Source organism: Camelus bactrianus, chromosome 33 (assembly GCF_048773025.1).
Source record: "Camelus bactrianus isolate YW-2024 breed Bactrian camel chromosome 33, ASM4877302v1, whole genome shotgun sequence".
Taxonomy (NCBI): domain Eukaryota; kingdom Metazoa; phylum Chordata; class Mammalia; order Artiodactyla; family Camelidae; genus Camelus; species Camelus bactrianus.
Window position 1 is genome coordinate 4,532,007 of NC_133571.1, and position 19,709 is coordinate 4,551,715.

The window sequence follows — 19,709 nt, forward strand, 5'->3', positions numbered from 1 at the left end:
CAACACTGTAAGAGTATGCTATGAGTGCTAAAACCTGGAATCCATTCACTTATGTATTCTTTACTTTTTCTCATGTATTTATTCCAATACTGTGTTTTACTGAATGCATCCTAAGTGTGGGCCCCTGCACCAGACACTGAAAAAAAGCACTCATGTGAAAATGTAAGTCAGTGTACACACACTTTCTCACAGCTACATTCAGATCCGTAAGATAGTCTAGATACATTGACTTGGACAAAGCTATAATTTTAACAAATGTCAGAGTAAACCTAGTGACTCAGTCCTTACCTTCTCTCTTCTCTGCTGTTAAGAACAACACCCTAACAGGAAAGGGTAGATCAAACACTTTATAAAGGGAATTAAATCTGAAAAGGAAGTAAGTTATTGAAAGAACATTTAGTTATTGTATAGTGTCATGTCTGCAAAATTACCTGCCAATACATGGCAAAAACTTGCAGGTGTGTTCCCAGAAATATGGGAAGCATGGAGAATGTTATCATCATAGGCAATACTTGTCCTAGGGTTTTGATTTACAATACTTTGCCTTCTCCACTGCATCATACTACTACATTCATTCAGTATTCTTTATTGTCTCAACAAACTTTTGTCACAAACACCACAAAACCACTTTCAAACTGGTTGCACCAAAGCCACGATTAATTCAAAATTAAGGGATACCACTTGCGAGGTCTTAAATACGTTAATTATGGGTTACATTCAGAGGTATGTTGAAGCTAGTTCCTACTCACTCAAGCTATTGGATAGCTTGAAATGAGCCATGGTGGGAGTATTTACACTATAGAAATCAGTAAATTTTACAAATTAGAATGCTTATTTTAAAAGCTGGTTTATCAACACATTATTTGACATCTCTGATGAAAGTGATCAAAACCAGTTTAAAAAAAATGCACTGCAGGGCAGCGACGGCGGTGGAAGCCGGCAGCGCTACACATCAGCGGTCGCAAGGGACCCGACGGGCGCGGCGGCCTGGGGCGCCCGGGGAGCTGAGCCCCGGCCCCAGTGCGCGCAGCCGGCGAGCCGCGCGGGAGGCAAATGAAGATGAAACGATGTCAGCCAACCTAGAATACCTTTCCTTGGGAATTCTGGTCTTTCAGGCCACCAGTTCGGTTCTAACGATGCGTTATTCTAGGGCTTTAAAAGAGGAGGGGCCTCGTTATCTATTCTGCTACCGATGTGCTTGTGCCGAACTTTTGAAGTTAAGGGCCCATATTTTGTTAGTCTACAGAGACAGCAAATGTAGTAGTCCAGGAGGACTGAATCGAATATTACATCACGAAATTCTTAGTAAACCAATGGAAACTCTTACCTAGTAATTTTGATGACAGGATGTGCTTTTGTACAGTGGCCCTCAGATTCTCAAGAGCTTGGTTCTAAGGAACTTCCCGCTGGTGCTCAAGTTTGTAGGCCTCATGGCAGTGCTCACAGCATGTTTTTCAAGTGGCTTTGCCGGGGTTTACTTTGAGGAAATCTTAAAAGAAACCAAACAATCAGTATGGATAACAAATATTCAACTTAGTTTCCTTGGGAGTATATTTGGATTAATGAGTGTATATATTCATGATGAAGAACAAGTATCAAAGAATGGTTTCCTTCAGGTATATAACTGGCTGACCTGAATAGATGTTAGTCTTCAGACACTGGGAGGCCTTGTAATAGCTCCTGTTATTAAGTATGTGGATAATATTTTAAAAGGATTTGCAACCCCTTTGTCCATAATTTTATCAACACTGATATCCTATTTTGGGCTACAAGATTTTGTGCCAACCAGTGTCTTTTCCCTCGGAGCCATCCTTGTAATAACAGCTACTTTCCTATATGGTTATGATCCCGAACCTGCAGGAAATCCCACTAAAGCATAGTCCCAATACTATCTTTGTCTGGTTTTTCACAATGGTGCCCTGGGAAGCTCAATGTTAATCTTGCGCAGAGGACTGCTACAGGTTCTAAGAAGAAATCATCATGTTGAACCTGATCTTATTGTTCAAATGGTTTGAAAATATCAACATTTAAGGATAAAATATATGTATATGTAACAAAATGCCTATTGCATCTAGAAATCAGAACTTGAAAGTATTTCCAGGGATTAGAATAATTATCAGAAGAAATTTGAAATCTGAGTTTTAAAACATTTTACTTTTTGATTGCTGCCGAAATACCCTATACACTCTTTGCAAGAGCACACAACAAATGTCAAATATCAATTTTTGCAAATTTCACATATTTAATCTTATTAAATGTCTTTTCTCTTACTCTTTCTGAACACATGTATCAAATCACATGGAATATTCAATGTTTGAAAATTATAATTACCTATAAAGCTGTGAAGAAATAGAAGTATGATTTGAAAAACATTTTCATGTATCTGAGATTTTTATACTTATACAAAAGATTACTAAACAAAGGATTGCTGTATGTTGGAAAAATTCAACTGCATATAAATTGATAAAGTAACATTCTGGGTCTGATCTATCAGAGGATAAAATTCATATTTAATGTAAAGAAATATACACATTTCTCCATTTACATTTTAAGATGTTTTAGTGCTTCAAAAGTGCTGAAAGGAATCCTGTTGCTCCTTTGCTAGACAGTAGCCAATGACTTTCACACTAATTGAGTTTTGTCCTTAAACCCTTTATTGTGTTTCTTTTCTGTAAATCAGATAAATCCTTAATATTACTTTAAATTAAATTTTGGAGTGTGTTAATTTCCACTGAAGTTTTAAAATGTAATTTGAAGGGATTAAATAATCATTTAATAATTTAAAAAAAGTCTAATATCTCCATTTTGAGAATTTTGAATTATCAAAGCATATACTATACACATCTAGAACGTTTTAAAATGAATATTTTTCTCATTGATCTGTAAAAACTTCCTTTAATATACAACTCTTGACAAAACAACTACCAAAAAAATATTAGTACAGATGTCAGGGAATTGAGACCAAAATGACTTTTCTTGGAGGCATTCCAGATTGCCGTGATACTACGTTATTTTAGATGGAACTATAACTATAAATTCAAGGCTGCTCAGAAGAACTTTCTAGGTGTTTCATAAATGCAACATTCCCGGGAATACTCTGATCACATGTCTTGAAGAGGTAGCTGAATTCTGACCTCCCTTTCTGTGGCCCTACAAAAGCTGCCAGAAAGGAGCTTTAAAATAGTGGTTTCTTTTCAATTTTATCACTGAAATTGAGGTTGCAAATTACATGAGTTATTTAATAAATTCATTCAGGGAGAGAAAAGGTAGCAGAAATGATCAAATGAATTGGTGGGCACAAATACTTTCTAAAATTGGAATACAGGTTTATTTACTGATTAGAGACAAAATTACTTACTGTGTATGAAGTATTTTACTTTACTTTTTAAATTCATGCTTTATATATTTTAAGTCTCCTGTTCTAATAGTATAAAAACTGTAAAAATAAGTATTTTTATTTAGTTCTAATGGATTTTGTTAAAACAAAATTTGGCTCAAAAATACTATGTTACAAACTGTTGGGAACACTTGGCTAGTTAGGCCTGGCTTTGTTACTTTGCTGATGCAAACCTAGTCTGTAGGGACAGAGACCTAATCTATTCCATCTAGAGTTTTTAAAAGTGTTTAAAATTACAAAGTATTTTAAATTAATTTGCTGGTGATTCCAAATTGGCATCAAGCAAACTTTCTGGAACCCTGACTTAACAATTTTCAGTGACCACCTTTTAGAGTATGTGTTTAATAACTTTACCACATTTTGAGAATGGTGTTTTTAGACTGTAACAACATTCAGACTTACATTTTATTACCTGCTGCTAAGTGAAATTGAAATACTGCAAATGCATAGACTTTAAATATAAAGATTTGTGTTCAACTCACACTATTTAAGTATTAATTCCATAAGCATTCATAATTTTTCATTCAGGTTTAGCCTATCCCTATTTAAACACTTCAAAAAATAATACAAGGAAATTGTTGAACATGAGACATGTTAGTTATAGTAATAACATTCTCAGCTGCCCAAGATAACAATATTTTCAAGATTCCCAGTAAGTTTATAAAATGTAATCAAGAGTTCTAAGAAAGGGGGAAATCGTCTAAAGTATATTTTCTAAGTAAACTTTTATTATACAGGCATAATCTACATTTTGCTTTTCTAGTCAGTTTGAAAATGTTAGTGATTTGATTTGTAGTTTATAATTTTTAATTTATAAAGAAATAATCATATTTGAGAAGGTAGACCTATATCTTAGATCATGTCATATACACAGATAATGTCATTTTCTGTGTTTTGATGACCTCCAGAAGCTTTATTGTATCAGCCTTTTGTAATGATGACTCATTAATTATTTAAATTCTTACACTTTTTAAAGTTTACATGTTATCTCTCAACTACTTCACTCATTATAAAAATGTGCTAACTCATGGGGGAAGAGTACCAACTGATAGTTCTATAAAAATTAAGAATATGGTATTTTGGAAGAAAAGTTTAAAATGCAACATGTAGATGTTTCAATGCAGTAATATCAATTACTTAATAAGTGATTTTTATAGGTGTTATAGGCTACGTTCATGTGAAAAATGTAGTTTAGAGATGCAAAACTTAAGGGTTTACATCAATTTATATTGAATGTCACCATTTCAGAGAAGGAAAGGTAGTTTGATATTTAATCTATTTCGAAGGAGACAGAATCTGAGAGGAAACTGATTTTGTGCTCAGTAGATTTAGTGTAATACAGACTGTTCTTAAGAATTGATACATTTTTCCTACATATCAAATTATTAGACTTTTAAAATGTCATATATAGTGAGTTTTGTTTTGTTTTTAAAAACCAGGTTTAGCATCGCTCATTTTATTTACACTTTCATTGTTACAATATTTAATTATATATAAATATATACTCTATATAAGAAAAAGTTTATAAAAGTTATTTATGCTATATTGAAAATCATCTTAAGAATATCCTGGATATGTTGCATATTTGAGGTAATTACAGTACCAAAGAAAAAACACCTTTATCAGAATTTGGTCCTGTGTGCCTTGCTTTACCAAATACCTAACTTTTCTGGAGGATATTACCATAATTGACAACTATCGACACATAGGCAAAATTAGGATGTTTTGAGAATAATTGTAATTCAATTTTGTTGTTTCAACATTTGCTATTTAAATCCATTGTCTAACAGAATATTAAAATAGGTGTATTATTTAAAAAATGCACTGCAGAAAAAACAATTCCTAAAATTGATTAATTTTCATGAGGTTTTCTTTTTTGTTTTGTTTTGCTTTCAATATCAACAGTCTTTCTTTTCCAACTACTATAATTCTAAAAGATATCTTTATAGATTTCCTGGCTATTACAATAGACCTCTTAATTCTTGTAACTCTCTGGATTAATTATAGAATAAAATGTTTCTCAAAAGTTTATAAATGGACTAATTTTATGTCTGGCATCTTTTGTTCAATGCTACGCTATTGAGACTTGCTCATATTGTTGCATTAAACTAAATTTTACTCATTATCATTGTTGTATAACATATTCTATACTATACAACAATCCAGTTTTCAATCTATGTTGACTGACATTTGAACTGTATGCTGTTTGGTGCTATTATAACTGCACAAATACATGCATTTCTCTTGGATATAGCTAGGACTGAAATACATGAGTCAAAGGATATGCACACCTCCAACTTTAGCAAATATGCTATAGAGTTTTCCAAAAGTGCTACAGTGTTTTATATTCCCATCGGCAATGTGTGAGAATTGAGTTACCCCATGTGCTCATAAATATTTGACATGGCAGTCTTTTAAGTTTTATTCATTCTGGTGGATGTGTGGTGGATTCAAATTGTGACTCTAATTTGCATTTCTTGATGAGCAATGAGTACCTTTTCAATGTTCATTGATCATGTGGATTTGCTCATTTTTGAAGTTCCTCTTCAAGGTTTCTGGGGTTTCCTTGCCAGTTTTTCATCTGATTTGACTGTCTTTGTTATTGATTTATAGGAGTTCTTTGTATTTTTTAGAAATGAGTCCTTAATCAGATGTAAGTATTGAGTATGTATTCTAGCTTGTGGATTTGCCTTTTCAATCTCTTAGGGGAATCTTTTTACTAATGTAAATATATTAATTCCAATAATAGTCAGATTAGTGCTTTTCATGTCAAGTTTAAAAATAACAGATATAAAAGTTATATTGTACGTTTTACTATGTTTACATGTAATTTCATCTAGAGTTTATATTTAAGTATGAGCTTGAAGTCAGATTTCCACCACCCCCTTTCACCATAGATATTTAATTGCTCCAGCACTATTGTTTGAATAAACAATCTTTTCCTATAACCCTAAAGTATTTACATTTTCATGGTTCAGATTTCCATATATATGGATCTGTTTCTAAAATCTTTATTCTAAATCATTGGTCTATTTTTCTATCCTTATACAAAAAGCATATGACTTAATATAGTTCATAATAAGTCTTGATATATGAAATAGTGTTTCTTCCATGTGTAGTCATCTTCATCAAGATTGTCTTCGTTATTATTAAACTTTCAGTTTACATATATATGTTACATATATGAGATAGATATATATATATCTATCTCATATATATATTAGAAATAGCTTGCCAACTTACACACACACAAACACCCCTGGGATTTTGAAAGGGATCACACTGACTCTATTATGTGTCCTTTTTTAATAATGTATTTGTAAGGTTTTGATATCAAGATTACAAAGATGTCATAAAACATCTTTGTAAGTATTCATTCCTATTTATTCTCTAGAAAACTTTTTGTAAGATTAATGGCATCACTTCTTTAACTGTTAGCAATGACCAAACATTTGGTATAAAACATCTGGGCATGGAATTTTCTTTTGAGGAAGGTTTTGAATAATGAGTAGAACTTAATTCATAGATATAAGACGAATCTGATTTTCTCTTTCTTTTGTGGACAGACATGGTAAGTTGTATTTTTCTAGAATTTTGTTCTTTCCATCCATATATTTCTGTAAAATTTTTCACTTTACCCTTATAGTATTATTTTAACTCATATATTCCTATTTTCTTATCTTCATTATTTTCTTCCTCCTATTTTGGGTAGTTAATTTTCTGTTCTGTTTCTAACTTCTTGATATGGATGCTTAGATAATTGATTGTAATTTATAATATACAATTTAAGTGTATAAATTTCTCTCTAGGCATGGATTTAGCTATATCAGAAGTTTTCAGATGTGTTATTTTCATTATTATTCAGTTTAAAAATATTTTCTAATCTTCATTGTGGTTTCTTTATTGAACTATTTAAAAGTGTATTTCCTAATTTCCAAATATAAGAGAATTTTCTAGTTAACTTTTTAATTATTTCTAACATCATTCTGCTCCAAATATCAGCAAACATGTTTGGTATGATTTGAATCCTAATTCTGTTGACTGCCTTATGACCTTTTATACTTCAGTATATGTCCCATGTGCACTTAAAAAGAAAGTGTTGGAGAGCTTCATATACAGTGTTATATATAGTTAGGTAGGTCAAATTTGTAAATACAGTGTTCAGGTGTTCTACAGTCTTGGTGAATTTTTTTGTCTTATTGGTCTATTAGTTACTGTGAAAAAAATTACTGAAATCTTCCGGTACGAATGTGGAGTGGTATATTTCTCCTTGTATCACTTAATTTTTCCTTGTATTACAAATTTATTTTATTATTATAAACCTCATGAAAGAATGGCAACTGGAATATAATATGTGAACATCAAATAGGTTATAAAGTGTATCTCTTCATTTCAATCTCATATCAATAAAGCATATTTATATACTTACTTACAACTTGAATGATATAGTGTGATGGACAGAAGTGACCGGTTCTCTCCTCCTACTTACTGGAGGCTCACAATTGTATTTAACAGACATTAAGTCAGAGATCTGTAAGCTAGAAGAGACTGAATTCAGGACCATTGCAGAGGGCTGGCACTGGTGAAGAGCAGGCAAGAGCTCAGACTGTTGTAACTCAGTTCACATACAGAAATTGTCATGGTACTGCCACTGACCTGTTGGTCATGTGTCAACTACAAGTAAAGTATCCAAGTGAAAATAATCAATTTCCTTAAGCTCCCACTGCAATACTGAAAATATAAATTGACAACAAAACTTTCACAATTCTTGGTCATGAAGGAATCCTCACACATCAAGTACAATTAATTAAGCTCCTCAGAGACAGGGACTATGCCTTATGGATTATTTTAGTCTTACCACTGAGTCTTTTAACTTGGACTTTGGTGACAGTTGATAAATATTTGTTGAAAGAAACCCTTGAACCTGCTTGAACAGAGAGTAAATAGTAATAAGTAACATTTCAGTGAGCCTAGAAACCCCTCACAACACAGGTAGGTATTCAAGGTTTTGGTAATCTTAAAAAATATCACATTTGCCCTAACAGAATACAAAAGCCACAAGACAGGAAATGCTACCTACACTAGGATTACCTCTACTATGACTATTAACGTCCTATGTCAGAGATGATAGCAAGAAAAGATTGTATTTTTCAGCCCTGGAAATTGGACCACCCAGCCTGAGCTAAATCTGGGAATCTTAATGATGCTTGCTTTCTCCTCCTCTTCTGCTAGTGTGCAAGCCTTATCATGGCTCCCTGCTGCTGCTCTTCAGAGGCAGCCTCAATGTTACTGAGTCCAAACTTCTTCTGCTCGCTGCATGGCAGGCCAATAAATTGGGAGATGATGTGTTGGGGCAAGGAAAGCGACTTTATTTGAACAGCCAGCAGACAGAGAGAATGACCAACTAATGTCCTGGAGAACCATCCTGCTCCAGTCAGAATACAGGCTTCTTTTATACAAAAAAAAAAAAAAAAAAAAACAACAACAAGGGAGGAGGTGTGTTTCATTGTTGCAAACTTTTTCCTGCAGGAATTCTTTGTTCCTGCAGCTGTCCATGTGGGTCAGGGCATGGTGTCCCTGTAAACCTCCAACAAAACAAAGGTTATTTTCTATTTGGCAACTTGCTGTCTCTACAGAAGTGCTGACATTCTTAAAGGTCAGAGCCCCCAGAACAGGCTCTCCTGTACATTTCAGGCTAAAGGCAACACTGTTTTACACAAGGTGCAGAGCTAACAAGGCTAAGCCTGGAAAACTGCACAGTGGTTAAAGCGACAGGAACAGATCCAATACAGTGTCAGATTTGTTCTCCTGTATTACTTTTATTCTCCATAGTGACTAATGAAATTTCAAAGAAATAGAGATATATTTAACTTAGAGCCCCATGGAGTAGTCTCCATTGCAGTGTATTTTCAGAGATAATAATTTTTAAAGTAATGTACCCTTTAAACAGCATGGTTGGTTGGTCGTGTAACATCAATCCTCAAGAAGACAGTACAGTCTAAACACAAATGAGTTCCAGAATTCAGTTGCAGTGTACTTGTGCACTAGGCTGTTTACGTGAAACTTGTGAGATAGGCACATCTTACACTCCCATCTTCTGCTTCTGTCCTTTCCTCTTCCCTTCCTCTACTTTCCTCCTTACCCTCTCTCTTCCCCTGTACCACTCTCCCTCCTCTCTGCATACTAAATTCTGAAACACCTGCTTTTCCACCCATCCCAACTCCTAATCCCCAATATAAACTACCCTCTGCTTCTTGACCTTGCTCCTTCCTTTATTAAAGGTAATTTGAAATAAAAAATTTAAAACTACCTATTGCATTCTTTTCTTCCTTTTTTCAAGTAACATTTATGTTTTAACAATGATTTCTATTTGAATAAATCCAGAGTGGAAAATGCCTTTAATCTAGTAAGATATGGTTTTAAAAAAAAAACCCAAACCAAAAAATACCCTGCAGATAATGCTATAGTGACAAGATTGAGCTTTTGTATGCTAGAGAGAGAGGAGAAATGTATTTATCAAATTGCTATACACTAAGGAAATGAGTGGAGATAATAAATCCAAGTTGTTCTGTTTATACCATCCCAGCCGTCTGTGTGACAGACCTCTATGGTATGATTTCCTCAGAAAGGCATGAAATCTCATGAAGTCAGCTTTCAATCAGATAATATCTTATTGTGTGTATGGAGCTGTATCCCACCCAACAGATGCTTTTGAATCTTGGCACCATATATTTACGGCTTTGGACAAACTTCTAGTGCTGCCCAACTACAGAGACATGGAATCTGGCTTTCTTATACTAGGGCAATGACTTACACTGGAAAACTTGCTTTTGAAGCTGAGTTGTTGCAAAGTAATATTCAGGTCCCTCTTGCCTCTCTGCTGTGAGTCAAGAGCAATACAAAGCTAATAGAGCCTTAGGACTCCACTGATTCGCAAGATTCTCAAGGGTGAATCATCGTCCTTGCCTTCTTTCACTCAAATCCCTTGTAGTAATACACCCATTATTTCCATCTTCACTATCTCTGTACCAAGCATCATTTTTTTTCTCCTTTGGTCTATTTTAATGTCACCAACTGACCACCTGCTGTTTGCCCTTACCTCTTCAAGTCGTCTCCAGCACATAGTAACAAGAGTAATCTCTTAACACAAAAAAGGGATTGTATCTCAGTTTAACTTAATACCCTTTAATGACTGCTTTCATTTTTAAGTCCATCCTTATTTTTATGTCTCACATCTTCTCCTTCACTGGAATGTAAGTTCCATGAGGGCAAAGACTATATCTATCTTGGCTCACAAATGAATTATAGAACCTCAAATGAATTAATGGGGTCAATCTAAATGGAATCCAGCTTTTTGCCAGCAGACTCACCACAGCATCAGTGGAGGAGACTCCTAACCCAATTCAGAAAAACCCTTTTTAGATAAGACCCTGAGGGCTGAGCGCAGAACGGCCCGTTTTTACAGCATGGAAGGAAATGAAAACAATGTCCAGAGGGAGCTCCAAAATGGCCCCAGCCTAATAAACTAACAGAGTAGGTGGCAAACTAAGCAAGCACAGGCAAAGAATAGAAAGGAAGGGAGGAATTAAAATGAAGGACAAAGGAGAGCTGAACAACAACAACAATGAAAACTTTTGAATCAGCTTCTGGAGAACAGAGACTTGAGAAATTCCTAGTTAACACTCATGGCATGACCCTGCTGGGAGTGAGAAGTGTCGGGAGCAGAGTGCACACAAGTTTCCCACCCTCACCATAATTTTAAAATGTACACAATTCACTTCAAACTGTACCTACTCATTCACTCACCCACTTATTCATTCATTCATTTGTAACAGTCTTTATTGAGAATCTGTGACTATTTCTGGAAACATTAAAATACATTAAATGCAGCTTGTGGCTTCTGGAGCTTCTAGCTGTCCATCTGTCACAAGGTGGACTGATATTCCCCCTGGAAATACTTTTCCTTCTCTCATTCATCAGTCAAGACTCAACCAAAATCCTTCTTGTTATCTAGGGTTTTTCACATTCCCCCTGGTTTTCCCTTATCTAAATTCCCTTTGCATGTATAGTTGCCTCACATCTTTTAAACCTTGAAGATTGCCTTTCTGTATTATTTAAAGATTGTATACTCTTTAAGAACTGACATACTTTATTGTATCTGTAGGATTTCTCCCATGGACTTAGCCCAGCCCAGATTACGGGCACTCAGTGCATGATGAGTGCTTGGTAAATACTTTAACTCTGTTGGCTGGTTAGTAGGGTCATTATCTCCAGATGGGAATTCTAGTTGAGTTATTTCTCTTATTTTCTTGTTAATTTGGATATATAAGAATGCCTTTCCTGGCACTTTCAGACTGTTACTGATCCATGTCTGTGAACCAGAACCCATCCCCTGGTTCTCTTAACTGATTTCTATAATATCCTTTTGACCCATTAAGTCACTGTGAATTCTACTTAGACCACTTGGTTACTGGATGCCTTGAATCCTTTAATGTAGCCAATCTAGGAATTTGCGAACGTTTAAAGTAAATACATTTAAAATATACACTCATATATTCATTTACAGAACACTGATAAAGTAGCATTTTTCAAGTTTATGATACTTTGTTTTTATTTTAAAATTAAAAAGTTTTGACAGAAAATAAAATCCTTATAATCTCAGCTTCACAATAAACTTTGCATTGGGAAATATGTTTGTGTTTCTTTATATCTTTATCCATTCATTTTGCTGCCTGCCTTTTTCTTTTTTCACTTCACACTGAAATCCATCATGACACACTTAGCAGTTGCTCCACATTCTTTGTTATCCTCTGTTTTGAGTCTGTGAAATTCCCTTCAGAGGACAAAATGAAAGAAAAGGGAAATGTAATTTACTAAATATTTTATCAGAAACATTTTCCTGTGTTGTTGTATATCCTTCAAACAATTTTTTTAGTATTTATTTATAGTGTTTAATATTTATTTGGTATGTGAACTATATGGATACTTTAGCAGTAACCAGTATTGTAGCCAGTAATTCATGTGCAGAGACAGTGATGCAAACGCTGGTTTACTTTATTTTGGCTTGTGTAACGGGCCTCCTGCCCCCAGATACACACAAACACCTGCAGGATGTGGCTCTGGAAGAGGTGTATCAATCCCAGGAAGCTAAAGTGAGGGAGGCTAGACAAGGCAGGATAAAAGAAATTCTCAAGTAGGGCCCTCTTCGAATCCAATCGCTATGGCAGCTTTTCTCACTCTGTGCAGAGTTGGAAGTGTGACATTTTAAAGTTAGTTTTTATAGAAACAAATGTCAGGAGGGGTGAGTCATACTAATATCTCCAAAAATAAATCCATCTTGTCAAAGAAATCAAAACTTTGCCCTCAAGCTTAGCCAGTGAGAAAGCAGGAGTCTTCCCACCCGTGGGCTGTGTGCCGCTTGAGGTAATCCCAGAACTTAAGGGAAGCATGGGGCTGAAAAAGCTGAAAATAAGAAGCAAAAAGAACTTGGGATTTTGATTTTATTTAACTGAAAACTGATCCTCGGGAAATGCACTATATTGAGAAGAGAAATGACTATTTCAAATGAGAGTCAATATAGGCCTCCTAAAGGAAGACCCTCCACTGTTCAGATTTGAGATGTAGCTTCAGCAGCAGCCTAGAGAGTTAGCATTTAATAATGAGCATCCATAGTGGTCAAAGCACAGAGGGAGAAAAACCTCCAAGAGCCCTCAGTAGGATGTTTGGGATCCCAGGCTGTGCCCAAATGCATGTCCTAATGTGGACACATCAATGTCCAGAGGAAATAAAGCTGAGTTCCAGCTTTAGAGATGATAAAGTCATCTATATTTGGTTTCCCCTCACATTCCTTCTGATAGCTCTCTCTGATTTCAGTACTCATCCAGATGGCCAATAGCATTAAGCTTCCCTGCCGAGACCTGGACACCTCTTCCCCCTGCCTGCTCTCTTGAGAATATGAAATGGTCAAGTTTTGGGGGCGGGTCTGATTTCTCTGTTTATTTGTTTGTTTTAATTAAAAACCTCCTTCTTTGTGCTAGGGACTGATGACACAATGGTGAGCCAGACGAAGTTCCTGCCATCATAGAATTTACATTGTACTCTGAAAAACAGACAGTAAACATATATATATGTGTGTGTGTATGTGTATACAGCATAACTTCAAGCATCATAAAAATAGAGTAAGGTAGAGTAATCGTGATTTATTGAGTATGAATTAGGTTGGGGAGGTCTTAATTACAGATGTCCATTTTTCCATTTTATAGATATCAAATATGCATGTGGTATTTATTCAGAAATACAGGAAGCCTCTCTGTGCCACCCTTGTTTTCAGCCATACATTACACCTCTAGAAGCCAACTGCAATTACTAGCTTCTAGGATATCCTTCTAAAAATATTTTATGCAAGTATATGCATACATGCATATGCAAGTATAAATTAATTTATATAAACATACATATATCATATTTCATTATGAAAACATTCAAATATATAGTATTATTGAATAAATTTTATAGTAAACACTTATATATCCTCCACTTAGGTTCTACCATTACCACTTAATAGTACTTTTTTGGTCATTTATCTAACCATATATCCATTATTTTATCTATCCATCTTATATTTCATGCATTTCAAAGCAAGGCAGATATTACTATACAACTCCTAAATGCTTCGGTGTGTATATCATGAACTAGAGCTCAGTAATTGTTTAGATTTTCTTTTGATGTAAGCCTGCAGTGCAAAGATTTATATCTTTCAATCCATGACCATTCTATAGCTCCACATTTATTTAGGACTTTTTTTTTCTCTCTGTCTCTCAGTAATGTTTTGTATCTTTTCATATAGAGATCTTACATATATTTTGTTAAATTGATTTATGTGTTTTTTGTTTTCTGATGCTGTTTATCTAATATCATACTCAATGGTGAAAGCCAGGAATAAGACGGTTCTGGAAATTACTAGTGTTGATAGCTGTACTTAATGTCACTGAATTGTACACATAAAAATAGTCAATTATATGTTATATTTATTTTACCACGACTAAATGTCATAGTACAGGGCAGGAAAGGATATAGGATATTTCTATATCTTCTAATTTTGCTGTGCAATTGAAGCTGCTATAAAAAAAATCTTTAAAAAACATCCTACTGGTTGGGTTTCCTCTAGGTTTCCCCTTATAAAGTACAAGGATTTGAGATGAATTATGTATAACATTTTGACCGGAGCCAACAATAGAAGAAAAGGCTTCAGTCCATGATATCCCCCTCATTCCCCTTGGAGGTGCATGCTGGGGCCATTTTGCATTGGCCGTACCATTGCAACGTAGCTGTACCATTTAGCATTCCCACCAGCAATGAATGAAAGTTCCTGTTGCTCCACAACCTCTCCAGCAGTAAGTGTTGCCAGTGTTCCGGATTTTGGCCATTCTAATAGGTGTGTAGTGGCATCTCGTTGTTTTCATTTGCATTTCCATGATAGTATATGAGGTAGAGCATATTTTCATATGCTTATTTGCCTTCTGTATATCTTCTTTGGTGAGATATCTGTTAAGGTCTTTGGTCTTTTTTTTTTTTTTTTTTTTTTTAATCTGATTGGTTATTTTCTTGTCGTTGAGCTTTAAGAGTTCTTTGTGTATTTTGTGTAACAGTTCTTTATGGATATTTACAAATATTTTCTCCAAATCCGTGGCTTGTCTTTTCATTTTGGTGACATTGTCTTTTGCAAGACAGAATTTTTAAAATTATAATGACTGCACTTTATCAATTCTTTTCTTTTGTGGATCCTGTCTTTTGTGCTGTATCTAAAAAATCACCCATATTCCGAAGGCCATCTGGTTTTCTCCTATGTTACCTTCTAGGAGTTTTATAGCTTTGCATTTTGCATTTAGGACTGTGATTCATTTTGTTATTTTTTTGCAAAGGGTCCAAGTTCTGTGTCTCAATTAATTTTTTTCATGTGGATGTCCAGTTGTTTCCACACCATATGTTGAAGAAACTGTATTTGCTCCATTGTATTCTTTTTGCTCCTTTGTCAATGATGAATTAACTATACTTATGTGGGTCTGCTTCCAAGCTGTCTACTCTGCTCCATTGATGTATTTTATTATTTCATCAATACCAAACTAATCTTGATTACTGTAGCTTTAAAGTAAGTCTTGAAGGTGGGTAGGGTCAGTCCTACAACATTTTTCTTCTCCTTCCATGTCATATTGGTTATTCTAGATTTTTTGCCCCTCTACATAAATTTTAGTCAGTTTTTCAATATCCATAAAGTAACTTGCTGGGAATTTGATCAAGATTGTATTGAATCTATAGACAATGTTGGGAAGAACTGACATCTTAACAATACTGAGTCTTCCTCTCCATGACCATGGCATCTCTCCTCTTTTATTTAGTTCTTCTTTAGTTTCTTTTATCAAAGTTTTGTAGTTTTCTTTATTATACAAAAATTTTCCTTATTTTGTTAGATTTATACCTAGGTATTTTATTCTTTTTTGGGGTGATAATATAAATAGTATTGTGCTTTTAATTTCAAGTTTCACTTGTTCATTACTGGCATATAGGAAAGTAATTGACTTTTGTATATTGACCTTGTTATCTTGCAAGCTTGATATAATTGGTTATTATGTTCAGCTTTTTATTAATTCTTTCAGATTTTCTACATAGATGATTATGTCATTTGTGAACAGAGACAGTTTTCTTTCTCTTTTCCAATATGCATATCTTTTATTTCTTTTTTCCCCCCATATTGTGCAACCCGGGCTCCATGTGCAAAAAAAAAAAAAAAATTAACTATGCAGGCTAGAAATGATTTATCAACAAAATGCCACAAAGGCCGGTGACGAAACCAGACTGAACCAGCTCTAAGTGGACCACAGGAATGCACCTGCACAAATAAAACCTGAAAGTATCCAAAAGCTACCTTTGTTTTATTATCCTGCTAAGATCTTTCTAAAGGGGAGAGTTGTACTCTGCTAGGCACAATTTGTGCAGTGTGCAAGGGAGCCTGGTGGATTGCCCATATACTGGCTGTTCCTGGAAATCCCTTCCTTTTCCCCCAGTTTCTGATGATGCACTTTCCTTACCCTTTAAAAGTGCCCCATTTTTCTCCCTTCAGAGCGAAGTTGCCTTTAGAGCAAAAGGTCCCTTTTTCCATTATCTGGCCATTGAATAAAAGGCTATCTTGCTTAGACCAAATTCACTTTTGTTATTGGCAGCACAAAACTGAGTAGGAAAGAACTCCCTAACTGAGCTGGGGTAGGGGTGAGGGGAATTCAGTTCAGCTAGGACCCAAGAGGGGATCTCATGCCTAATTCAGTAACACTTTTTTTTGTCTTATTGCATTAGCTAGAACTTCCAGTATAATGTCAAAAAGGAGTGGTAAGAGGGGACATCCTTGTCTTGTACCTGATCTTAGTGTATCAATCAAATCTAAGATTTGAGTTTCTCACTATTAAATATAATAACTTTAGGTATTTTGGAGATTTTTGTATCAAGATGAGGAAGCTCCTCTCAATTCCAGTTTACTTTACTGAGACTTTTTACTATGAATGGATACTAGGTTTTGTCAAATGCTTTATCTGCATCCATTTGATAGAATCATGTGATTTTTTTATTTGAAGTGTGTTGATGTGTTGGATTACATTAATTGATTTTCAAATGTTGGACCAGTCTTGCATGCCTGGAGTAAATCCCACTTAGTCATGGTGTATAACTCTTCACACATTGTTGTATTCATTTGTTAGTATTTGGGGCTTCTTGCATTTTGCATCAGCAAAGAGAAGGAATCTGGGTCTATGCTAGAGATTTAAAGTAGGAGTCAGACAGAAGAATGTGATCCCGCCTTTGCAGACCAGTCCTCAGTAACAAATCACCCCGGAGCTATGAAACACATAATTTCGTTTGAGAATTTTGAATGCTTTATCCTGTAGATACGTGTTGATTAAATTAGTAGCACTGTTAAAAAAAAAAAAAAAAAAAGCCCTACATGTAATCTGCTACACATCAAATTGCTGTAAGGTAACAGAACTCACCAAGTTCATTGGGACAAACATGCTCAATATAGAAATCTATATCTTTATCTTGAGATAGAATGTGGATTATGGCGTGATCAGAAATAGGATAAATTATTTTGAATTTAAGAGCCACATGAAATAAAAGGTTAAATACTAAATAAATTTTGGCTTTTCTGAAAATTTGGCCTGATTTTTGGTTGATTTTATTTCTAACTCTTTTTTTTATATAATTACATAAGATTTAAATGATAGAAGATTGATACTAAGTTGTCCTCTTGAAATAGATTTAATTTACATGATTTTTTTTTCTGCTAAGATGCTTGAAATACTTTATAACATTATCAAAATGTTCCATTATATGCCATTTTGAAAGGAATAGGGAAATCTTGCAATGGGAAATAGATGAATAAAATAAAATAAAATCATCTTTATCAGATTATAAAACAAATTAGAAGTGGACACTTTAAAGGAAAAAAGATTATCACATTCTCAATTGGATTATGCTTTAGTGACTTAAAAACTGCTAAATAGCTCGCTCTGTTCCTAATTATTCTTTATTTCAGTTTTTTTATTCTACCTGAAACTCTGCCAATTAGAGATTCAGTTGTTTTTTTTTTGCTGCTATTATTCTTTTATTGCTGTTGTTTGAATGCCAAAATTTTCAGAGATGTAATTGAGTCTCTGTAGCACATGAATAGAATTGTACAAGAAATAAAGAACTATATACTCAAGAATTAGACAATAGTATCTTTAATAATCTAATGCATGATAAAGGATACATCATAAATCAATGGTGGAGACATGAATTTAGTAAGTTGTCTTTACATATTTAGTCAATTATTAGGCTTAAAAATAGAGATTCAGTTTTGATAATTAAGTATGAAATAAGAAATCATTCGGGGACTTTGAGGCTATTCATTGTTCACACATTTCTATGATTTAGTTGAATCAAATTTCTTTCTGTTTTTCTCCTGAACTGAACTGTATTAAAGAAAGTGATGGTGGGTGATGTGAGGGGAGCAGAGAGATGAGAGTTGGAAAAGACTGGGGCATTTACAGTGTTATCATTCACCACCCTAAGACAGCCATCTGATTCCTGGCTTCATATTAAAACTACCGGGGGAGCTATTTTAAAATGAAACAAAACAAGAACAACAAAACAAAGATCAATGCCTAAGCTCTTTATCCCCCAAGGACAACCATAATATAATTATATAATTATAATCATTGTGGAGAACAGGTTTTTGTTTGTTTGTTTTGCTTTGCCTTTGCTTTTTAAGTGTCCCTGGATGATTTTAACTTGATAACTGAGACTGAGGACCACTCTCTCAGCCCTGATACCCAGATGACATCCCATACCAACTAAATTAGAATATACTGGAGCAAGAGAATAGGGACTGGTATTTTTTTAAGATCCCAAAGTAATTTCAATGTGCAGCAAAATTTACAAACTACTGCACTTGAACTTACAGCTGAATAACCTAGAGGACTAGTTAAAACAAAACTTGCTGGGCTGCATCTTCAAAGCTTTGGATTCAGCTGGCCTGCAGAAGAGCCTGAGAATTTGAATTTCTACAAGTTCTCCAGTAGTGCTGATAATAGTATGAGGATGTAGGAGCACTTTGGAAAACTGTTTAGTATTAACCACTAACTACTAATTTAACTAAAGGTAAAGTTATGCATAACTTACCCAGCAATTCATTTTCTCAGTGTGTCCCCTACAGAAATTCATATTTTTATACACCAGGGGACACCTATAAGAATTTTTCCTATTACTGTTATTTCAATGGCTAAAAACTAAAAATAACCCAAATATCTAGTGGTAATAGGATGAAAAAGCAATCAGTGGCATGGAAAGACAATGAAATAACACACAGCAATGATAATGAACAAGCACATCTGCATACAACAAAATGAATGATTCTTTAAAACAAAATGTCGAACAGAAGAAGCCAAACTCATACACACATAAAACACAATTTCATTTATATAAATTTCAAACAAAATGGAGAAGAGTAAAAGACTATTGTCTAGGAATTCATACTTCAGGATTAAAATAATTTTAAAAATTAAGTAATTCTCTTAGTATGGGCAGTGATTCCCTTTGGGGGTGTCAAAGTATTTCGGTCAGCAAGTACCTTCTCAGGGTCTTCGGGACAGTGGCAGTTTTCCATCTCTTTAACTGGGAGATTGTTATATAGGTGTTTTCTTTATAATAATTTTAATATACTTTTGTTTTATGTGCTTTTCTATGTATCTGTAACATGTCACATTAAAAAGTCAAATATCAAATAATA

General features: G+C 34.4%; 1 pseudogene; it reads left to right on the top strand.

The window, feature by feature from the left end:
• Positions 1 to 1,067: 1,067 nt before the first annotated feature.
• Positions 1,068 to 1,880, top strand: LOC105067610 (UDP-N-acetylglucosamine transporter pseudogene; annotated as a pseudogene).
• The last annotated feature ends 17,829 nt before the right edge of the window (positions 1,881 to 19,709 follow it).